The following is a 17,559-nucleotide window of genomic DNA, read 5'->3' as shown; positions in this document are numbered from 1 at the left end:
GTTCTAAAATTAGGCGCTTAAAATTAGGAGCTAAAATTAGGAGCTAAAATTAGGCTCTTAAATTAGGAGCTAAAATTAGGCTCTTAAATTAGGCACTAAAATTAGGTGCTAAAAATTGGCGCTTAAATTAGGCGCTAAAATTAGGCGCTAAAATTAAACACTTGAAATACAGCATGGATTTTTCCCTTAAACATCTTTCTGGCTGATGTCCATTTTTTATCTAAAGGCCAATATTGGCAAACCGACACATTAATGTAAAACCACTGCTCCCTGCCCACAACAAGTGCTGCTTTTCAGCAAAGCCTCAATTCTTCATTTGAGCTATAATTGAACTAAACAGTGGCTTTCAGGATGCTCGTCTGCAGCTTTAAACATCCAGCAGCTCCACAACGTCTGTTATTTTACAAACTGTGAGCTGTATGAGCTGTTTTGGATCGCTGAGCATTATTCTCTGGAGAAGGATCTCAGTGCTGATGGAGACAAATGGGCCTGGCTGAATTCCCCGTCCCCAGCTGAGGAAACAGAGCGGCTGGCTCGTGCCCAGGGGAGTGGACGCTGCAGAGAGGGAGACACTCAATGGAGAGGGAGATTTGCCGAAAGAACAGACGTGACTTAGATTTGGAATTATGCTCCCTGATACTGATAGCTCCATGGGGACGACTGGGAGCAGGGTTTTCATGGTAGAGTCTGCTTTATCTCTGTGATCTGGCTCCATGTGTCGCTCCAGGACTGATGCATTCAGGTCAACTTCTCTATGACATGAAGAAAAATCTGTTGTCAAGTTGTCAAGAGCAACTGTGATGAGATCCTTCAGCAATGAGACAGGAAAACATTACAGAATGCATGCAGTATCCTGTTCATAACAGGTGGTCACCAAACAGCCCTGCTCTCCCATGAAACTCTAGCCTTCACATCATCATTCCCCGGAATAGTTTTCTCATGATCCAGCTGCCTTCATCATCTTCATGACCTGGAAATGCCAGACAAGGGAGTCGTTTACAGCTGATCTCTTACTCCCCGGAGTGTGGTAAGGCCTCCCCATATGACTTCAACTGATACCAATGTCATTGGATAGAACTGGTTGAATTGTTAGTTATCAAGTTCTGGAGATAAAACTGAAAATAAAGTTATATCTGAAGCAAGGGTCAAAGCACACAGTTCTAAAGATGTATTAAAACAACTTTGGAACCATTTTTATTTGTTTGTTTGTTTGTTTGTTAACCCCTTGATTTTTTACAATTTTTTTCAGTTTCAGAGGCTGTAGTCGGCTCAAAATATGGCAAAAAAAAAAACGAAACGTGAAGGAAACCATTGCTACCAACCATGATATCTTCTCAGGAAAGGGGTGAAATAAAATGTTAAAATAAAACAAAAATTAGGAGCTAAAATTAGGCTGTAAAATTAGGCTGTAAAATTAGGCTGTAAAATTTGGCTGTAAAATTAGGCGGTAAAATTAGGCGCTTAAATTAGGTGCTAAAATTTGTGTTGACCTGATATCTCCCCCTAAAAATCCACTGCCCATAACCCCCTAATTCTCTGATTGCTAAGGGGTTAAAGACTTGTATGTAGTGCAATAATAAAAAAGATAATTTTATTGGTAGTAAAGATTGCATTATGCTTCGTGGTCAGGTACTAAACATGCTGCACAGCAGACAATAAATGGCATCATGAAAACATTATTGGTGAAAAATACCATGTACTTGTTAAGAATATACAAAGAAGTAACAACACACAAATAAACACATATATAAAAGTGTCCAATTAAAAAATCTATGAAATTTCAGCCTGAATTTTATTGAGGGCATGCAGAGCTAATCAAATTCAGACATCATGCAGCTGTAAAGAGTAAATTCAGTGAGACTTCCTCTCAAATTGCCTTAAACGTCCCCTTTCATCAGCTTTTCACTGAGTCCCGTACGAGCCAGTGTGGGTGATTATCAGGACTCTATAGAGTCTAAGTGTTTTATTTTGTTTTTTATTTTGTGAACAAAACAAAGGACACAGCCCCGAGCCCTAATTATTTTGCACTGACTGGCTACACTAATTATCAGCAAAAAACAAAAAACAGCAAAGGCAGGTTTTATATTCATAATGTTTTGTTTTCAAATGTGAAATACAAAGATAACATTTCATTATGTTTGATGTAATTATCTTTAAAAGTACAACTAAAAATACAATCAAAGGAACAGGAACCAGCGTGAACTTCTCCCTCAGGTCCACCTATGTGCTAATTAATGTGTCAGCATTCTTGTGCATGCCTGTTGGTGTATTATGTGTGTTTAACCCTTTGGAGTTTGGGGCTATTTTGTCGGTTTTTGACTCCTTTTCATTCTGCCTGTTTAAACCACTTAAAAATCTTTTTCAGCACAACCTCACCTACATGACCTGATTATTTTTTTCATTTTGACTTACTGGATCAACAATTGAACACAAAAAAAAATACAAAAAACACGCATAAAACACATAAAAACCCACAAAACCCCCCCCCACAAAATTACAAAAAACACACAAAAACACACCAAAAACATGAAATATTTTTAACAAAAAACACACAAAAAAACATAAAAACACAAAAAAGACACAAAAACCCACAAAATTACAAAAAAAATACACAAAAACATTAAACATTTTTAACAAAAAACACACACACAAAAACACATAAAAACACAAAAAAAACCCACACAAAAACCCACAAAATTACAAAAAACACAGCAAAAACATTTAACATTTTAACAAAAAAAACACACAAAAAAACCCCATAAAAACACACAAAGAAATTACAAAAAACACAGAAATTACAAAAAACAACAACAACAAAAATACACAAAACATTGCATTAAAAATGCTGAATGCACACTACAAAATTTGAAAAATCTTTGCACAAAAAGTAAAATCATGTTACTACACTTGGTCGAGGTGTTTTTACCTTGGCTAAAAAAGGGTTGATGCATTCAATTGGACATGGAAACTTCTGGAAAAGCCAAAACTTTAGAGTTCAGCTAACAGCAGGGCTCCATGCTGCTTTGTTTTTACGTCGTGACATCATGAAGAAGTCGTGCTCCGGCGATTTCGTGGACTCCAGAGGGTTAATGTGTATGACAGTGATTGTGTGGCGTGAGAAATCATCAGGTGTCAGGTGTGCCGTGGAAGATTATCCAATTTCACCTGACTAGTACTAAGTGAGAGGCAGAACAATTAAATGCTCTTCCAACAGGGAGCAGTGTATCAGCACGATATGTCCAGCAGCTGGAATAGTGTTGCCAACTTAGCGACTTTGTCGATATATTTAGCAACTTTTCAGACCCCTCCAGTGACTATTTTTCAAAAAAGCGACTTGCAACAAATCTGGCGACTTTTTCTGCTGTTATTGGAGTCTTATTCTTATTGGAGAGTCCTTCCAGCGTGTGCTGCCGTGGGCCCGTCCCAAAGCACTCACAAGCGGCCCAGTCCTCCCGCAGCAGTCTCTCCCAGCTGCAGTCAGAGCAGGAGATGTTAACCCCTCAGCGTCCAGCCTGCAAATTAATCGTGCAAGTCGCCACTGGCTGGCTTACAGTCTGTTTTGGGTCACTTTTGCCGGTTCCCAGGCCAGATAAAGGAGCAGGGTTGGAATTGTGACAGATGACAGATGAAAGAAATAAAAAGCTAATCTAAACATTTCAAGGGCAAAATATCTTCATCCATATCTGAAATGGCTTTGTATTTTACAGATACATTTTAAGTTCTAAACATATTTAGGGTGTTTTTACTGTCGTTTTGGCATTTTTGTTTGGTGGTATGCCGTGTGATTTTTCTAATGTAAAATATGTGCCGTGGTACAAAAGAGGTTGGGAAACACTGGTGTATGAACTCTTCCACATTCCTGTAATTAGTGTGTATGTTTAATGGCAGGCTTCCCCACACCTGGCAGCCAGTCGCTGGGCTGCAGTCTGACCTGCTGCTCCTCCGTCTCAGGCGTGTTAGCGACTGCTTTATGATGGCGGGCAGACCAATTCCCTCTTTTTCTGCCCACCAGCCAGTCGACATGAGGCGTCTGTAGGGTCTGAGCACAGCTGCAGCACAGCAGGCAGGGAGAGGCTGTTTATTCTCTGAAGTGAGGCTGCAAGCCAGCAGAATACAAAACGGTGAAAAAGGCTCGCCTTGAGTCGAGGAACTGACCTAGAAACCTGCGACTAAGCACACACAACTGCAAAAACATGAGCTGGGAAAAAAGCAGCTTCCTCCGGGCTACTGATGGACATTTTTTTCATATTAAAGAATTATTCTGCCTTTTTGTGCCTTGATGCATGAGCAGAAATTGGGTACTGCCTTCTAAATGTATTATTGTAACTCATAAAGCACCTTTTATATTGGTTTTCTAAGGTGCAGCTAATCAATTACAAGCCTTCAATAGAACGGGCTGCCAGGTTGTTATAAAAAATCCCCCTGGCAGGTGTTCATCCACCTGCAGATTTTTTTGCTTTTCAGCTCATCTGGGTGGACCACTTCTGGAAACAACAACAAAAACACCTGAAGAGAATTTGTTCCAAAAGGGAGAAATAGTTGAATAAATACAATGTAAAAAAATGTACAGATACTGAGATAAAATGAGATAAAATGAAAGTTGAAGGTCTAAGGAAACCACTGTCACCAACCATGATATCTTGTCAGGAAAGGGGTGAAAGAACATGTTAAAATGAGGCGCTAAAATGAGGTGTTAAATTAGGCGCTAAAATTAGGATCTTAAATTAGGCGCTTAAATTAGGCGCTTAAATTAGGCGCTTAAATAAGGCGCTAAAATAGGCATTACAAATAGGCACTAAAATTAGGCGTTTAAAATTAGGCGGTAAAATTAAGCTCTAAAATTAGGCTTTAAAATTAGGCTCTAAAATTAGGCGCTTAAATTAGGCTCTAAAATTAGGCTCTAAAATTAGGCGCTTAAATTAGGCTCTAAAATTAGGCTCTAAAATTAGGTTGTAAGATTAGGCACTTAAATGAGGCTCTAAAATTGGGCTAAAAAATGAGGCTCTTAAATTTTGCTTTAAAATTAGGTGCTTAAATTAGGCTCTAAAATGAAGCTCTAAAATTAGGTGAAAAAGGCTCGACTTGAATCGAGGAACTGACCTAGAAACCTCCGACTAAGCACACACAACTGCAAAAACATGAGCTGGGAAAAAAGCAGCTTCCTCCGGGCTACTGATGGACATTTTTTTCATATTAAAAAATTATTCTGCTTTTTTGTGCCTTGATGCATGAGCAGAAATTTGGGTATTGCCTTCTAAATGTATTATTGTAACTCATAAAGCACCTTTTATATTGGTTTTCTAAGGTGCAGCTAATCAATTACAAGCCTTCAATAGAACAGGCTGCCAGGTTGTTATAAAAAATCCCCCTGGCAGGTGTTCATCCACCTGCAGAATTTTTGCCTTTCAGCTCATCTGGGTGGACCACTTCTGGAAACAACAACAAAAACACCTGAAGAGAATTTGTTCCAAAAGGGAGAAATAGTTAAATAAATACACAATAAAAATTGTCTGTAGATTTTACAGTGGAAAACTGCTAAACCATGACAGTTAAAGACCGTAAAATGATAAATGGGTTAATTCAGTTTCAGTAACAATGAAACACCGTAAATGTATATATCAGCCAAAATAGTTAGGGGACCAACAGATTAACACTGAAGGATAAAATAATGAGATCAAATATTTGTTTTTCATCCCATGTTGGGAACAACAAAACACTGAAGCATGAAAACAATACATATAAAAAAGTATAACTACGGAGAGTTCATTTGCAAAAACAGATTAAAATCATAATCACCATTTTGAGTGTTTGAGTGCACAAAGTTTAATATATTTTATCGGAACACAACCTAACAACAGTAGCTGTGTATCCATTAAAGTGAAAGTGAATTTGAAGCAATTTTTTAAAATGTTGCATTAAAGCAATTGTGAATTAGGGATGTTTCCATCAACTTGGTTTAGAGCAAATAAACAAAGCTGCAGTAACGTACTTTGGTCAGTAGATGGCAGTGTAATGTATTGCTGGAGGCTAATCAGTCAGTAAACTGTGCGTGTTGGAAAAAACAACATAAAGAGGTTGCTAGTCGGACAACTTCCGTTAATTAATTCATTTTTAGGTGAACATAAAAGTCAATATATGTTATGATAACATAAATAATAACACAAAAAGGTTATTTCAATCACAAAAAATAGATAAAGCCTTTTAAAGACATTAATGTATATGACCAAGATGAAAGCTTTGTTCTTCCTCTAAAATAAACATGTACCATGCTTATGACATATTAATGCAGTGGATATTTGGTTATATGTGGATGTGAGTGCGTGTTAGGAAGGGAGCGTGCTGTTTGTTTTTGTGCAGCTCTGTGCCTGCTAGGTGTGTCTGAAGAACAGAAGAACAGATGTTATTCCTGGTCCCTCGGTGTGTGTGTGTGTGTGTGGGTGTGTGTGTGTGTCTGAGTGTGTGTGTTTCTGGTGAGGAGGGTCTGGCTCACTACATCACAGAGCATGGAAACTTCAGTGATTTCTAGCTAGGTCAAGATCAAGAGCATATTGAGTGCAAGAAGCAGTGCAGGGAATTGGATTACAGTTGGCGGATACCTTCAGACAATTATTCAACCAAAGGACATTATCTGTTTGTGTGTAAAGTTAAGTATGCTTCAAGTATCTTCTCCATCTGAAGTGGAAGATAGTGGATGATAGTGTGGTACGTTTCCAGTTTTAAAGAATTATGGTGAACCTGAAGACGCCTGGCCCTGCTGACAGAAACGTGAAACCCGACTAAAAATGCTCAATGTGCCCTATTTGGGTAACAAGCCTTAGTCTTCAGACGGTGATATATAGCTAATATCGTTACCATGAACACAGAAAACAAACAAGGTGTCTGTGGAGGAATATGTCCTGCTCTACTTACTGCATAGATGGAAGAATGAAGAAACTGTGGGATGGTTTTCCGAATGAAAGGTGACAAAGTGCATGTGGACCAAGCCCCCAGGAAGAGTGCCGGGCGTTGAGGCGGATTTGACATATTACAATATCTAGGTGCGTCACATGATCACAGATGCGTCACAGATTACCTGACAGGAAGACCACAGTATGTCAGGTTGGGGAACTGTGTTTCTGGGACATTAATGAGCAGCACAGGGGCTCCACAAGGCACTGTTCTGGCTCCATTCCTGTTCACACTGTACACAGTAAACTTCAAATACAACTCTGAGTCCTGCCACATCCAGAAGTACTCGGACGACTCTGCTATTGTGGCGTGTATCAGGAATGGACAGGAATCTGAATATAGCCTTCAGTGACTGGAGTCACAAGAACTATCTCCTACTGAACACCTCAAAGACTAAGAAAATGATCATAGATTTCCACAGGTTCAAGCCCCCCCCCCCCTTCAGCCAGTGAATACCTGTGGGGTGGACATGTAGGTGGTGCCAAGTTCTAAGTATCTAGGTGTATACCTGGATAATAAAATGGACTGGTCCCTAAACACTGACGCTCTATACAAAAAGGGGCAGAGCCGCCGCTTTTATGTCTTGAAGCTCAGATCTCTGGACATCTGTAGTAAGATGCTGCAGATGTTTTATCAGTCTGTGGTGGTAGTGTGTTGTTTTATGCTGCAGTCTGCTGGGGAGGCAGCATCAGACACAGAGATGCAAGGTGGTTGGACGGACTGGTCTAAAGAGCTGGTTCTGTGATTGGAGCCAGGTTGGACACACTGGAGGAGGTGGTGGAGACATGCACTGTCAAGGTGTTCGAGGTCATCCTGAAATGGGTTAACCCTGAAGTGACCAACATCAACCTTGGCCCGGAGGTGCTTTCTGACTACAGTTGGGGAGCTGACGCCAGAACAGTTTACATTATTTTAGACTGTCAAGTTCAACGTTAGCTATGGAAAATGCTTGTCTAGCTAGCATGAATGGGCAAAATACAAATAAATTGGTAATCTATTAATATAACATATCTTTCTAGTATTTCAAAACAGCCCCCATAGAATGTTGTTGTTGGCAGTCAAAACTTGATGTCACAGTGTCCCTGTTAACTAATGGTAACTTTTGTTTTACTTTGCTTCTTCACTGGTCGTTAACATAAGTGTAGTTCTGATACAATACCCAAAAGATGCAAGTGCAAAGATTTTGCAAGTAACATATACCCTGGGGGCTAATCCTCCCCTGTCTCCCAATGTTAGTAACGTCCCTGACGTAAAGTTTGAGAACCCTTGTGAAATAACTCCTTCCATGATCCATCGGGTCTGATCATTTTTGGAAAGTCTGTGGTTGTTTTGACTGGAAATGAATCCAAACAGAAGGTATTTCTGGATTTCTGTTGTTCTTCATACTATAGTACACTGTAAAAAAACGGCAGCTGTGTTTGCCAGAACTTTACCGTAATAAATACGGTGCAACTTTTTCCTAATATTACGGTAAAATGATATTCCCACTATCGATTTAACAGTGAGAAAAATTGTATTTTATTTAAAATGTTATTTATCTTTAAATAAAATATAAATACATGCAAAAATGATGGCTTGTATATATATTACAGTATATTTTTGTTACAAACAGGGTCCCATAGTATTTTATAGTGGAGTAATGTATTTAAAAAAACAAAAAAACTGTAAGAAATACTGTTTTGGCTGATACTTACATTTACGGTGTTTCATTGTTACTGAATTAACCTCTTTATCATTTTACGGTGTTTTACTATCATGGTTTAGCAGTTTTTCATGGTAAAATCTACAGACATTTTTACAGTGTACTTATAGCGCCAACACTTCACGCCAGCGAATGCAGCTCATGCTTGCATTGGGTTATGATTTTCAGGGGACCCAAGGCCATGTGAAATCGATTTTACATCGTTCAAATCTCTGTGTTTGTGAAGCCCATGTTTGTCCCCTTTGACTAAAGCCAAAGCCAGAGTCCTAAACTCCATTCCTCTGATGGCCACTAGATGCTGAGTCCAAAAATAGTGTTATAGTGTTGAATTGAAAAATACTGGAAAATATGTCTCTTGAAGTACAGAAAGTAGTGTTTCCATATTTTTTCCACAAGTCAAACGTCCACCAAAAATCTATCAGCTAGCAGTTGTGGTCAATTTTAATTTACAGCAATTCTGATAGATTCCAATGGAGTCATGGCAAAAAAAACAAAAATAAGTGATTCAAGCTTAATTTAATTGTCAATAAAAATATATCATGTTGAGTGGAACGTGTTCCAAGCCTCTGATGGTGTATAACATCAGTGATTCAAAGTCTGACTGCTGGAACTTTCAGCAATCCTGTGAAGTAGAAAGAAAAAAGCCAACAACACATCACTGCTGAAGCTTGAGTGACACACATCAGCCTCCCCCGCTGTCATCTGCTGTGGGTCAGACTCTTACATGAGGTCATAACCGTCCCAGCGAGGAGGACACGAGGGAGGAAATCAGTCGAGGTTGTGTTGTAAAGGCTGACACATGTTAACGTTCGAAAATATGTCCAGGGGTGACGGGGTCATGGAGGATTTTCCATCCGGCAGTGACTTACTTTTTCCTCTCCTCTCCTCGGACTGTAAAGCTGCCTTTACTCTCAATAATGACTTAAAGTTCACTGAAGCTCTTATAGCTGCACCTTTTCCCCAAATTCTGCCTGGGTGCTCGGAGGCTGAAATGGCGTGGGTGTGTGAATAAATCTTGAGGGATCCTGCTTCACCTTGCGCTGCCTCTCTCACTGAAGACAGTCTGAAGGGAAGAAGGATGAAGCGTTAATCCTTTTACCTTCTGCTGCCTCGTCAGCTTCCAACACCGCAGCCGGGGATGCATCTGCAGATGTTGAGGATTTCACCTTCTAACTTTCCAGGCATTAGGCTTCCCTTGGTGTTTACGTAATGTCCAAACTGTATCCAAGTGCTCTCTGGCGCTGCCTCTGCAGGGCTTTTTTCCAAGCAAATCGTCATTAGATCGCAGAAAGTCTCCCTGAGCACATACGAAAGCCATATGTCTGACTTGGAGAGATTTATTGTGTGTGTAAAGGCAGGAATACTTTCACTTCTCCCTCTTTTATTGCCTTTTTCATTCAGTCTGTCTCTCTCATACGCAGGCACAGTCAGCCTTTCTCTTAGTTTATTTTCAGGTTTGTCACGGTAGCTGCGTGCATACAGAGGGTCTACTCATCCTCAGGCCATCTCCTCATGTGTCACAGAGACACTGACACACGCGGGTGAGATCAACTATATGGTCTGTATAACCTCATGTCCACACCGTAAACCTTAGATGTAAATTTACATAGGAATCTGAACAGTGTTATACTGTATTTATGGTATATTGTGAATAAAAGTGGTCCAAGCACAAAACCTTGTGGAACACCATGACTTGTTACGGTGCAGTGGCATACTGTATATTGCAATGCAATCTGCAAGAAAAATATGTGATTACAGCACTTTAACACAACGCCATTATTTACAGGACTTTACTGTAAATTTACACAGAAAAGTATTCAGTATTTTAACAACAAAACTGTAAACAGCCATGTATTGTACATTTAAAAGAATACCGTATTATTTACACCCACACTAGTTTTGCTTCCTTCTAGTGACTTTGTCCCTAATCTCATCTGTCTGTACATTATTTAGTTCTGTTCAGTGTTGCCAACTTAACAAGTTTGTTGCTAGATTTATTGACTTTCAGACCCCCTTAGCAACTAAGTGACTAGCGACAACTCTAGCGACTTTTTCTGGTGTTACTGGAGACTTTTGGAGACTCGTTCTTACTCTTCTTAACAAGCAGCAAGGGCTGCCAGCGGCCCCTCCGTCGCCCCACAGCACTCACAAGCGGTACAGTCCTCCTGCAGGAGTCTCTCACAGCTGCAGCCACAGAGCCAGAGGGGATGTTAACCCCTTAGCGTCCAGTCTGCAAATTGCGGATGCGCAATGTCGCCGTGGCTGGTTTTTGGGTCACTTTTGCTGGTCCCGAAGCCAGGTAAAGGAGGAGGGTTGGAATTGTGACAGGAGACAGTGAACTTGTAGTTCTAAACATATTTAGGGTGTTTTAACTCACTTTTTGTCTTTCCCACAACATTATTCCTAAAATTATTTTTGCCTTTTATATTGCCAGAATAGGTTACATGATGACTGAATTAAAGGGGACATTAAAGGCATCAAAAGAGGTTTGTTACTATAAATGCAACAGAATTGCCAAATACACTATCATGTAAAAACATGGATTATGACAAGACTGACACAAGTTCTGACATTTTTGGACTGAAGATGTTAAAGATACATTGTAACACTGTAAAAAAATAAAAAATAAAATTATATATATATATATATATATATATATATATATATATATATATATATATATATAGATTTCACTGTAAATTTGCATCTAGGGTTTACAGTGCATATTCTTACATTAAACAGCCCACCAAAACCACCACATTTCTAATGTCACAGTTGAGTAAAAAATATTTGCAGCGAGCATAGAGGTTATTTTATTATAGAGCCCACTGGGTTGTTACAGAAGCAGGAAGCGTTATTTTTAAGCTTGTACAATATTGTTTATTCTTACAGGGAATAAAGGGAATATACATTCAAAACAGCTTGAATCAACCATTGTTAAACAAAATCTAGAGTAGTTACTGGAGAATATGGTTCAGCCATAAAAATAAAAGAAAGGATCCAGAAGATTAGATATGAGAAAGGCTGTGTTCTGGTTCATTTCCTTTGATTAAAGAGACCACTGTCGGTTTTCACTCTTAACAGTATTTTCCGACTGCAGCGTTTTCCTCTGGTTTTTATAGATCAGCCTCTCAGGCTGTATGGACTTTTAGCAATTGAGGCAAATTCCTGTGGTTCATGACCCTCTCATCACAGACCAAACCTCTCGGAAGGAATCCCTCGTTATAAAGATGAAACACAGAGAACTCGGCAAAACTAATCGCATTTTGATGAAAAAACTCCACTCACATCATGTAATGGCTCTTCAACCAAAGCTATTAAGTTTAATAGTTGGGACTGTGCCTCGCTTCCATTCACTGCACTGAGAAAATAACAGCCAGGGTTATGTTTTGAATATGTTTATGGTGAAAAAAATAGTTTCTGTGTGAAGGCTGCACAGCTGTAATTTTCACTGACACACTGAGTCTTAGCACAGATGTCATAACAGTCCTTCCTCTGCAGGATGATGCACTTGACAGAAACACTCAGTACAGGTCCGCTGTGATTGACAGCATGTCAGCAAGAATGATATCGCATGATAATCATTGTGACATTCTTCCATAATCAATGTCCTTTTGCTGCTCTGTCAGTAACTGCTGTAACACAGTTGTCATTCATCTCTGTACACATACTTTGATGCTTTGGTAATAATCAACACAAAGTAAAACACACTGTGACCAATCACCATGCACTGTAAACCTTTGATGTAAATTTACAGTGAAATCTGAACAGTATTCTACTGTAATAATGTCATACAATGTCATACTGTATACTGCAATGAGAGAAAAAAGTTGATTACAGCATTTAAAAATGCCATTATTTACAGTTATTTACTATAAATTTACACTGAAAAGTTTTACAGTGTACTGTAAATATTAAAAAATTTACTGACAAAACTGTATTGTGTTGTAAATATACAAGAATACAGTAATGTACTGCATATTTATTTCAAGTAATATACTGTATTTCCAAAACAGTATAAGAAACTGAGAAAAATAAAGTTAAAAGTAGTTAATTGACACTGAAAATTTTCAAGTACAATGTTCATTTGTTTAACAGTTCACTAATAAAAAGTACCCCACATACAATAGTATACTGCAAATAGATATTTGCTATTTTATCTGGGAGACAAAAAATATGCAATTACAGCAAATAAAGCATGTATAGTGTAAATAAAAGTGACCCAAGCACAGAACCTTGTGGAACACCATTACTAACATTACTGTGCAGTGTCATACTGTATATTGCAATGTAATCTGGGAGAAAATAGTGATAGCAGCAATTTAATGTACACAAAAAAACGTAATTCAGTAAATTACTCAGTAAACTGTTAACCATACTGTGTTGTATATTTACAAGAATGCAGTAACATACTGCACATCTATTTCTAGTAATACACTGTATTTCTAAAATACAGCAAGAAAGCATTTAGCGGAAAATTTGAAATTTGAATCTGAAAAGTTCCGATCAAAGTAAAGAAGACTGTAAAAATATCTCTTAACGTTACCCGTATGCCTTTGGTCTGTTGGAGTAATATTATATATTTTATAAATACGTTTATAATATGTTAAGCAACTGCCATTAGATGTTTAAAGAAAACTGCGTCAGTGGACGAATGGAATAATAGTAGCAATGTTGTTATTTTTATTTAAATGATTGAATAATACTCAAACTTTAACAGGACAATTGCAGAATTGCATGTATTTGCAATAAATGTGTTAAATTTCTGCATCCTTGTCTATAACCCCTTTTCGACCAACGCAAACCTAGTTCTAGTGCTGGTGGTGGTTCGTAGTTGGTTCAAGAACTGGTTCGAGATTAGGCATGGGCTCCGAACCGGCCCTCCAACTTTCTTGGTGGACAAGGGATATACTGTATATCCTGATGGGTGCACATATAAAGAAACCCAACATTTTGGGACCCAAGTTATAATAACTCGGACTGAAGCAGGAATTATCATAATTTATCAAAGTATTTATCAAACAGTAAGAGATGTGTTTGAGATAAGAAGAAAGAGCCAATAGGCTGGACTGTTAAAAAAAAAGAGTTCCACATACAGAAAGTCAGACTCCATTAACGGACCATGTGAGTGATGACAAATAAATACCAGAGTGACAAAAACCATTAAATGTGGAGCCCCCTGGCTGCTTTTAATGTTGCCTTCCACTGCCCATTGGCAGCCACACATACTGAAAGTCAATCAAATATCTTGGAAATAGACAGCCTCACCAATCGTGAGAGTCATCCATCAGGTTAGCATTCATCTTCTTGTTCACAGCCTCCTCGTTCTACTTTCCAGGCAATAACTCTGAAGAGTGACGAGTTCCAGGAACAGAACTGCTGGAAAATGGAGAATAATGCTGTTTGAATTGGAACTGAAGGCTGTAAATTGTTTCACTGTTAGTTTACTGGGTCTTAATTTGGAAACTGGCCATTCCTGCGTTTAGCAGCAGAGTTATCCTCAGAATACACGGAGGATGTCCTCACCTTCTGCAGTGTGCTTCAACTCTAGTTTGTTTCCTTTTTCACCACCCAGAGACAGGGATCGATCCACTGGAAATCAACTATAAACTGCTGAAATACACTGAGACCATCAATCAATTCACAGTCATGATCTGCCTTTGTAGCTCTGGCCACAGCTTCTATGATAACAACATATTCAGCACAGTAACAAGTGGGATCTGAAAACCAGTCAAAGAAACCCTGAAGTGACCAATCATATGGGAAAACAAAAGCAAATGTCAAAATTATGAGCCTATTCGGCTGCACTGTAAAACTTTTCAGTGTAAATTTACAGTAAATAACTGTAACAGTAGCTTTGCCTCCAAAGTATTGTATTTTTTTTTTTTTTACAGTTTTTTACTGTATTTTAGAAATACAGTGCAATACTCAAAATAAATGTGCAGTATATTACTGTATTCTTGTACATTTACAACACAGTATGATTAACAGTTTTCTCAGTAATATACTGAATTAACTTTTTTTGGTGTAAATTAACATTAAAGTGCTGTAATCACCATTTTTTTCTCCCAGATTACATTGCAATATACAGTATGACATTGCACAGTAATGTTAGTCATGGTGTTCCACAAGGTTCTGTGCTTGGGCCACTTTTATTTACACTATACATGCTTCATTTGCTGTAGTTTATTTATTTTTTGTCTCCCAGATTACATTGCAAGTATCTATTTGCAGTATAATATTGTATGTGGGGTGCTTTTTATCAGTGTACTGTAAAACAAATGAACATTGTACTTGTATTTTGTGGTTGAAAACTTTTCAGTGTCAATTAACAGTAATTAAAGTACTGTATTTTTCTCAGTTTCGTATGGTGTTTTGGAAATACAGTATATGACTAGAAATAAATATGCAGTACAATGCTGTATTCTTGTACATTTACAAGACAATACTGTTCATTTTTTCAGTAAATCACTAAATATTTACAGTATACTGTCAAACCATTTTTGTGTAAATCTACAATAAATTCCTATAAATAATGGCATTTTCAAGTGCTATTTCAGTGTATTTTATCTACTTTTTATCTGTGTGGCCAAGCTTATAATAGTCAGACTGCCAGACGTTTAAAAAAAAAAAAAAAAAAAAAGGCTGTTTAAACAGATGACATATGGGCCCAAATTCCAGGGAAATCAGGAAAACAGTGTGTTAATGCAGGTGGGAATACCCAGAGAACACATTGAAGTTGGAATGCAGTCAGATCGGCCAGACCACTGATGGAGGTGGTCTGATTTCAACCAGGTGAAAATGACATCCGTGACCACATTCTTAAAGCTGTGCTAATTGATTTCTTCACCACTCTAAATTTCCTGTTGACATACTGTATCCAGTAGAGACAGGGCAACATGAGCATATTGTTAGACATGATGACTCTAAGTCATATATATTTTCTCTCTTTTTGCTCCATTTTTGGTCTCCTCCACCCCCGAGAAAAATACCTGTCTGTTAACCTGCTAAATGCTTGTCTATGTTCACCAATAGTCTCTAACTGTGTCTGTCTGACTGATAAATCCACTGTCCAGTACCTGCTCAGCAAGCAAACAGCAGAGACTTTTCCACACACAACAGCTGCTGCTGGAAACAAAGCTGTCGAGATCCATGAGAGTAAAACCCAAATATATATATTTTTTTATTACCAAGAGCTTTAAAACTGCCCTGCTTTGACAGCTAGTGTTATCCAACTTGTTTTTAGTGCGAAAAATCCATCTTAACTCTGATCTACTGCTGTGAGTGGAAACTAAAGCAGCTGTGGGAGGAGGCTATATCCATCAAGACTCATTTGATTGCTTTTGGTCATGCAGACACATAACCTATTGTGACACTTCTTATGAGTCCCAGGAACCATTCATACTACTGTGGGTTGATGACGATGTAGATGGATAGTTATAGAATTTTTTTTCTTATTTTATGTGGCTGTATGAAAACTTTGTTGGTGTTTCAATAAATGTTATTATAAGTTCATAAGCTTGCTTGATTTACAGACAAGAAATGAAATCTTGCAACTACAAATAACTTGATTGGTTATAGAGGTATATTACATCAGAAAATGTAAAAATAAACCAAAAAATAATATCTGGTTTGTTTCTGATAAGAAAAAGACAATAACAATCTTTTTCTGTTTTCTCCCATTCTCTCTTTCCATCTTTCTCTGCAGACATCATTTCATCGATGTCCGTTCTGCAACGACACACAGAGGCCAAAAGCTGGCGTATGGTCCCTTTCCTCATTTAAATATGCAGAACTAATAGTCAGGTGGCTTGGGACCAGATTTTTAGAATAAAGGGGACAAGTCGGACAAAAGCACCTATTTTTTTCCACATGCTCTCTATCACCATAGGTTTCAATTTTTGGTAGGAGCCACTTTATCAAGATTGTGGATTGGAGATGAACACAGACTATTGGAACACATGGAGGCTGAGCATTGCATTTGGCTATTATTCTTTCAATAAATGGTTGACTTTATTCATCTGTTCTGAGTGTTTTGTAAGACCAAGTTTAGGAAAAAGAACCCGGGTGAGAGTTGGAGGCTGTATAAGCTTTACGCTCTAACAGGAGTGACACAAAGGTGCCTGTGAAGATATTAAGAGATACTCTGTGTTACCGTTCTCCCCTGAGACAGAGACTGGTTTCAGTGTTGATATCCGAGGGATGGGTTTGACAGTCTTTGCTGCTCCACAGCATAAGTTGATGTTGTGTTCAAGTCTAGTGACAGGTGATGTGGCCATGGCAGTACGTCCTTCTTTGCCTATGGGGGGTATACAGGTCATCTTAGGGAATGACCTGGCTGGAAATCGGGTGTGGCCTGATGTCCCTGTGCCAGTAGACACTTTCATTTCTCAGGTGGAAGGTTCTGAGTCTCCCAGAAATGAGTTGATCCTTCCCAGGTGCAGGTCATCTTGGAGTAAGAAAAACTTATGATAGAGTTCTGAGACATTTTTACTGGCCTTGGTTGAAAAAAGACATTTCTGCCTTCATTAATACATGTCACATCTGCCAGTTGACTGGAAAACCAAAGCAGGCAATAAAACCTGCCCCTCTCGATCCCATTCCAGTTGCCGAACACCCATTTGAACATCTGATTGTAGATTGTGTTGGTCCTTTGCCATGCTCTAAAGCTGGTAGTAACTTTTTGCTGACAGTCATGTGTCAGGCTACACGCTACCCGGCTGCCTATCCTCTCAGAAACATCACAGCGAAGTTAGTTGTTAAAGCTTTGACACAGTTCATGTATATTTTTGGCATCCCAAAGGTAATCCAGTCTGATCAGGGTTCTAACGTCTGTTCTATGTTGTTTGCAGAAGTGTTAAGACAATTAAACATCAAACATTCTCAGTCTAGCGCCTATCATGCTCAGA

This window comes from Centropristis striata, chromosome 24, assembly GCF_030273125.1.
Source record: "Centropristis striata isolate RG_2023a ecotype Rhode Island chromosome 24, C.striata_1.0, whole genome shotgun sequence".
NCBI classification, from domain to species: domain Eukaryota; kingdom Metazoa; phylum Chordata; class Actinopteri; order Perciformes; family Serranidae; genus Centropristis; species Centropristis striata.
The sequence above is the reverse complement of the archived record's forward strand: the minus strand, read 5'-3'. Positions refer to the sequence as shown.